Source organism: Solanum tuberosum, unplaced genomic scaffold (assembly GCF_000226075.1).
Source record: "Solanum tuberosum cultivar DM 1-3 516 R44 unplaced genomic scaffold, SolTub_3.0 scf00187, whole genome shotgun sequence".
Taxonomy (NCBI): domain Eukaryota; kingdom Viridiplantae; phylum Streptophyta; class Magnoliopsida; order Solanales; family Solanaceae; genus Solanum; species Solanum tuberosum.
In genome coordinates this window covers 467,882-476,007 of record NW_006239111.1, presented here as the reverse complement: position 1 = coordinate 476,007, position 8,126 = coordinate 467,882, and positions in this window count along the sequence as shown.

Genomic DNA, 8,126 nt, shown 5'->3' with positions numbered 1-8,126 from the left:
TTGTTTTTTCAAAATATTTAGTAGGTACAAGACCTTCTTGAATACAACTAACATCGGCTTCACTATCAATCATATAATTATCAGTTATTGAAAAACTATTATTAATCAATATGGTGCATTTAACATACCATTTATGAGCAGTAACAATTTGCATCATTCCTAAAAACATACTTTATTTAGGATCAAGATTGAAAGGTTTTGCAAGAGTATTTTATTCAACAATGTTTTTACCCTTTTTATTAACAGCTTCAATCTGAGTAAGACGATGATCAGAAATCATTTGATTTTGTTTAAGAGATTTAATCTCATTTTTCAAATTTTCAATTTCATTGTTTAAATCATCAAAAGAAGAATCTCTTGTGTGAACAGTTTGTTTATAAAGCCTGTTATTAATTACAGACAAAGAATAAGGTGCAGAATTATTCAAATTCAAAATCATTCTTTTGTTTTTTTGAATTTTTTGAAAAACTTGAACTAGCATTATTACTAGCCGCTAGATGAATAATTTTTGCATGAAGATCATTATCAGAAACTTCTTTTAAAAGTTCTATCACATTATCAGATGTAATAGTACTGATATTCAAATCTTCAAACTGTGATTCTAATTTATAAAATTCATCATTTTCACAAGAGCAAATATCACCATGACAAGCATTGCAAGTATTAGCATGCTGATTATTATCAGATAAATCAGGCAAATCAGGCAAATCAATCTCTTCTTCAGAACCTGAATCAGAAGCATAATCAGACTTAGAACCAGAGTTGTATAAGAAACTATAGACCTTATCATGAACTTCTTCCTCAAGTTCTAAGGTTTTCAGCTTTTCAAGCTTGCAGTTGGGTGTTATATGTCTGAAATTTCCACATTTATAGAACTTGATCTTGGCGAGCTCCCACTTAGACCTATTCTTGGTAAATCTATTGGACTTACGAAAGACTTTTCTAGCGTCGCGCTCTTCCTTAGATCTGTATCTAGACCTTTTCTTCCTGTAAGGTTAGTCAGGATTGGAGTCTCTAGAATACCTATGTTTTTTCTTCTTGCTATCAACAGAAGTATCCGGTAACCCAAACTGGGTACAAAAGTCTTCAATCTGAGATCTTTCTCTAAGCTTATCCATCTTAAGCTGTCTAGATAACTTCAATTCATTGCACAAGTTTATCCCTTCTTGAGTACAAACTCCTATGAGCTTACCATAAGTGTAATCTTTATAAGGAATTTCCCCATATGTATTCCTCAGAGTTTTTCTTACTCTTTTGGCAAACAAAGGGGGAAGGCAATCTATAAACTTAGCTTTCCAATGCTCATAACTGTTTTCGGGTAACTCCATCACCCTACTAATATAAGTATCTTTATACCATCTGAATTCTCCCAACGTTCTACAGCGTAGACCATTTAATAGGGTACGAATAGTCTCATACTGATTGCTAAATCTACCATTGAAATGTTCTCAAATGGTTAAGACCAAGGTATAAACAACGTCTACTCTATTTTTCACTAGAGCCATACCCAAGTTATCAACACCTTCACTATCAGAAGTAGTATTTATCACATCAGCCTTTTGCTCCATGCTCATATAATTATCCCACCAACCTCTTAGTTGGCCAGTAAAACCTGCAATAATCATTTTGCAAATATTTCTATCTGTATTTTTAACACTTTTACATATAGTATCATACATAAGCATTCTCTGAACAAGAATAGTTAGCTGCCTATCAGTCAGCCCATCAAGATTCTATTCATAAATTTCAGACCCACTATAAGAGGTATTAGTCTGATTCCAGTCGCGTTCCTCTATTAGTTAAATCTTTGTCCTTGTGTCGCCAGCATTTGTAGTGTTGCTTTGTCCTCAAGCGTGGTAGCCATCAAATTTGTTTGTTTGAGAATAGAAAGATTAGATTTTTGCATATTAGTCAAAATAATTGTTGAATGTGTCTTACACATGATTAAAAAGTGCATTCTTCCTTATGTTTTCTCTTCCAGTGACCTTATTCAAAATCAATAAGTTTGTTACCATTATAGGTTATTTGATCCTTGATTCATCATATTGTTGTATAAAATGGTATAATTATTTTAGTGTTTATCTACTTAGTATTCACATTGTTAAACATTCTAAGATTATTAAATGTGTTCTGAGCATTGCGCGTCTGTCTAGCTATTGAGAAGCAATTGAGCTTATTATTATTATCCCACATGCTTAATTATTTTGGTGGAGTTTCATTATGATTAACTATTAATCCTTATCTCTTTTCCCCGCATGAACTTTTTTTTCGAGTCCAATTTGGGACCTCCTCTTTCCTCGCATTATTCCATTGGATAAAATCCAACAATTTCCGTTGAGTCGGCCCCATCCCAAAGGAGAAACGAAGCTGATACATTGGAAAAATCAACTGATATACAGATGTATACGAGCAATGTGTACACTATGGGAATGTGCCCAAACCCATGAATTTTCAGCATTTGTTGCAGATGGGACAGGCCCAAAAATGCAAGCAACAACAATCTTAAAAGATTGAAAACTTAGAATTAGGACAGGTTCAGATTTGGTTAAGCCCAATAGTTTCGAATTTGGCAAATGGCCCAAGTTTAAGAATATTTATTTGCTCTTTGTTACTATTTGCTTACTATTATTTGTGTTAACACTAACCTTATTTGATTTGGTTTAATTTAATTAAATTCCCCAAAAGATGAACCATATTCTTTATGTTAGTTTATTTTAATAATTTTTTTTTTTTTTATCAACTCTTGTCATTTTATTGAAGACTTTTACTTAATCTTCAATTAATTTAAAATGGTTTTCATGCTTAAATTAACCAATTTGATTTAAATTATTATTTTTAAAATGAGTCAAATAAATTCTAATTAATCTAGTTTTGTTAAAATTATATTCACTTGCATTTTAATTCAAATGTTTCATTTGAGGTCCATTTCTCTAAGAAATAAAATAAGATAAAATGTGTCATTTATTTAATTATTTTATCAAGGTTAATCAAATATTGTAAATTATTCTTTTTGTGTTAAATCATTTTTTTTTTAAAATAGTCAAATAAATAGTCAACTCGTAGGATAACCGCATGTTATCGACTACTTTAAGTGCTAATAACTTCTTAGAGTAGAAATAAGAACCTCTTGCCCATTTTCTCTAAATTTTTAAAGGTTTATCTGTTAAGACCTTTTTAAATTAAGTTTTCTTAATTTCTTTAAAAAATTAAGTGGCGACTCTTTTCTAAGTATTTTTCTCAAATTATTTTATACTTAAAACATTTCAAAATGTGATTTTTCTAAAGGATAGTAAAATCACGGCATAACAGAAATGACGACTCTGCTGTGGATTTAATTAGGTTCTAACCATAATGACTTGAGTCTTTTTAACTATTTCCTAATATTTGTTGAATTGTTTTGCCTCATATGTGCCTTATTTGTTTAAATTGATATTAACTGTCATTGCATGCATATCATATATTCCGTCAAACGACTTTTATATTTTTTACTTAAAGGACGATTATGCGAGCCGCAATCGTTCGTTAACCAAATTGTTCTCAGGGTACCCTGGCGAATGTAGTTGGCTAGTAGATGACCAACGGTTGCTAACTTCCCCAGCCCATGTTGTCCGCTTCGGTCAGCAGTCCATTTCAAATAAACCACACTCTTAGTCAACTAACGTAGAATGAAACCCAATCCTGAAAATTAGCACATTGGCCAAAGATGACTCAACACACAAGGCGTGTTGGGCCCATTAGAAAGACCACCTTGAGTCCAAAGGGCCTCCGGCCCAAACGGACACTCATATTTACGTGTTTGAAGGATTTATGCGTTGTTTGACAAATTGTTATGCCTTGGGTTTGGGGGTTGCTAATCCTTTGTATGTTTTTGTAGATGGCTAAACAGTTCCTGAGTTTCGAAATGGTTACCGAGACGCCAAGCCTCCTCCGTTCATGGTGGAACCACCTCAATGCATATAAAAAAAGGGAAATTTCAATCCACTTAGGCCACCTCCCGTCAATAATGGAACTTAAAGTTTGGCCTGAGTTCATTGAAGTGATCACTCGGTATTAGGATGATGAGAGAATGGTTTTTCGATTTGGGAATGTTGAAATAACACCAACTATCGAGGAGATTAGAGATTGTCTTGACACCATCGGGATGTACAAAAAGAGGAAAAAACATCCACATCATGACATTTTACTACCGGATAAGCCGACTAGCTAAAACTGAAGAACATGTTGTTACTAGTAAATGCAAACTGGTTAGACACCCTGAGTATCCCGTTTGTGAAATTCTTTGAATGATGGGGCCACAAGAATTACTATGAAAATTTTCAAAATAAGTTTCTCAATCATGGCACTTGGAGTCAGACTCAAACCCTCGTATTTGTCGTATGCCTCTTAGGAACAATAATATTTCCTCAGGATGGAGGAAATGAAATTGATACTCGGTTTGTGATGGTTACACACGCTATCTTTGAGGGTATTGGTAATGAAGGAGAAGATAAGAAAAACTTCAATCTGGCCCAAATCATTTTGGCCGACATCTACCGATCTTTGGGTCAATGCAAAAGCGTATTTCCATTTTTTCAAGGATGTAATATCTTGCTTCAATGGTGGATCTGTAAACATCTGGTTAGAATAGACGAGACTCAAAAACAGGAGTTGACAAGCCAAAAGAGTCGAGTCCCCTTGACCACTATGAACTCCACTTAAGCATCCACAAGTTCAAGATCCATAACACAAGGAAACATGGGCTCATGTCCTCTACGATATAAGAGAGGAAAATATTCAATGGATCTTTCAGGATTTTGTGTCAGAAAAAATACCCATCCGAGGGGCATTGTGTCCTTTCTTGATCCTCCTAGGCATCAGAGGGGTACCACCCTACAATCCTAGTAGGGTAATGTGGCAGTTCGATAGAAAATAGATCCTACCTATGAAAGGAGACACTAGCCGATACGTCATCGACTACAACGGGTGTGATAAGATACCCCATGCTAGGGAGATTCTCCAAGAATGGGCTGGATGTGTCAAACTAAAAGAAAGTATAGCTGCAAATAGGTATCAAGTTGGGTATGTGGATGAGTACAAGAAATGGTTGCAAGATGATTTACTTGGTACACTCAACCCGACGCCATGTATGGGTAGGCAAATCGAAGATATTCAAGTAAGGTTCCAACTTCAAGCCTACCATTTTCAATAGCAGTGGGACCAAAGGGAGCAAGAGTTTCAGCGTAGGGGGCAAGAATATCTGCGTAGGGAACAAGAGTTCCAACAAAGAGAGTATGAAAGCCAAAAGGTCTTAGCTTTCGTCACACAAGAGTTATCAAATACAAGGGCTTGTCTAATACGTTTGGACTCGAACCAGGATGGTCAGCTTGCCGCTCTACAACACGTGCCAATGTTTGATAAAGCCTTGCTAGCCGAACCACATGTAATGACTAGCAGACACCTCATTCAGGAAGAAGTGGAGAAAGCGAAAGGAGGAGCAAGACCGTCCACCTTCTAGTTATCTTTTTCCCCTGCGTGGGATTGATTTCTATCATATTTCATAGTTTTTTCCCCTTTCCCTAAAATGTATCCCCCTATCGTTTTGCGTTTATTGACTTGTCTTATTATCTATGATATTTTTTTTGGGGGGGGGGGTGCATAATGAATTGTCTTCAAATGGTGTAATACATCCTTCAATTCGATAGGCCCACCTTTGGAATACAAGGTCACAAGTATAGGACGCGATATAAACTATTTGTGTGCTACTTAATATAATTGCTTTGTGTTGTGATATGTCATTTTGCCCAAAAGAAGAATTAATCCACTCTTGTTCCTTAGAACATCCTAAGCATATATTAAATCCACAACAACAAAGTCCGTCCAAGTTACTCCTGAAGTGTTGGCTAAGTTTCTCAGAAAATATATAAACCCTTTAAAAATCTTCTAAATTACCATCTCTCAGTCTGATAAAGGTTAACTTGCTAGAATGTCTAGAAAAAGTGTTAGCACGCCAATGCCGATCATTGATTTGGTTAGTGGTGAAAAAACTGAAGAATCAATGTTTAAAAAATTGCCAAGACTGATTCAAACCACGCTTGGCCTGGATTCCCCGAAAGGATACATAGGCAACCTACTTAAGGCTCGGTCCCTATCCTGTAAATTTTTATCCTCCCTTTTCTTGCAGGATTCTGAAAGATTTCACCTAAAAGATATGAGTGGAAGAAGTTAGCAAGACTCTATGCAAGTTGACTTTCTTGATTCATTCAAATGAACTAACCAAAAAAAACAATCCTTCCATTTGAGTCCTCCCTTGCACCTAAAATACATTCGTGGATTAATCTGCTTAAAGCAAAATAACAGTTACATGTTTATTCTTATATCAACTTATTTGTATTTCTCATTAGAAACAATAACTAACATAGCTACTTTTGAGTTGTTTTTATTTATCAGGTAACTAGAACTGATCTGTGTTGAGAAACTGGCTGAGCATCCGTACTTCATAAGATCTAAAGCCCCTAAAGATTCCTTCCCGGGCCAAAATCTATAAAGGAAAAGAAAAGATATCTGGAAATGGTGAGAACATCGGTTTGAATGAGATCACAATAACAGACCCTATCATTACTGAGCAAAATGAGTTGATTGCTCAACTGGTACAACAAATTGTTGAAATAAGAGCCGAGATGCATACGACTCGGGAGTTGGCAAATTTAGCTATCACTGCTAACACTCCTCTTCCAAACAACAAAAGATCTCCACTCCATTTCCCTACTCCTAATCCAACACCCGAACATTTCTCACACAATCCACCTACTGTTCCAGTCCAAAAGCCTCCCACCGTCGAATTAAACACAACTAACCAACATCATGCTAGCTCTTCCTACCAAATACCTCCTCCTTCTCAAAGCCTAAATTCTAACAACTCTCAAACATTCCCTTCCATGTACCAAACTCCTCCTTAAAACACTTCAAACCCACCTACTACTCAACCCTACCTCCAAAAGCCACTTTCCATATTCCAATCCTCACAGAACCACATCTTCCCTACACTACATATCCCAAAACCGATCACTATGAGAAGAAGGAAAAGGAGTGGAGGGTCAAAGAGGAAATGAATAAGCAGAGCATGAAGGAAAAAATTATGAAAGCTATGAAAGAGCTTCATTACACTCCAAATGTTATGAGTCTAAACTACGAAGTCTTGTGTATCCTTCCAAACTTGGACCTTCCCGAGGGTTTTAAGGTACCAAAGTTTGACACTTTTGGAGGAACTGGGAACCCCTTAACTCATTTAAGGGCGTATTGTGACCAAGTCGTGGGAGTTGGGAAAAATGAAGCATTGTTAATGTGGGTCTTTAGCCGAAGTTTGAATGGGGAGGCCTTGGAATGGTTTGCTTCGCAAGACATGAAACAATGGTCTAGTTGGAATTCTTTAGCTAAAGATTTTATTGACAGATTTGCTTATAATGTAGAGATCGTTCCAGATCGATACTCTTTGGAAAAGATTAGGCAAAAATCCAACGAAAACTACCATGAATATGCATACAAGTGGAGAAAAATGGCTGCCAGAGTTCAACCTCCCATGTCTGAAAAGGAGATCACTGAAATATTTGTGTGCATTCAAGAGCCAGAATACTATAATAGAATGATGTTGCTCATTGGAGAAAAATTTACTGAGATAGTCAAAGTAGGTGAGACTATCGAAGATGGTCTTCAGAACGGAAAGATTGCACGTGTGGCGGCCCAAGCTGGATCTTCGGGACTATTGAGGAAGAAAAGAGTGGATGTGTCCTTTATTTCTCATGGGTCTAATGGAAGGACAAATAGATCGTTCAGGTTTAGCTCTAGAAAATCTTCACCCTCCAAAGTCTATCCCCCAGCTTCACAAAATCCCTACCCAATCTTCTATGTCCAACAAAATTTCCAAACTCCGCATCTTAATCTCCCAGCTCCACATTACCAAAATACCCTCCAAACTACCAGACTCCAAAACAAAATTACCAAACTCAACCATACCCAAAATTCCAAACACCAGCACCTCCCTGCCAAAATCCTTTAAATTACAGCCAAGTACCTCCACCTCCACAAAATAACTATGACCTTCCTTGTCCGAACTTTGATAGGAAACCTTCTAGAATTTTCACTCCTCCCGT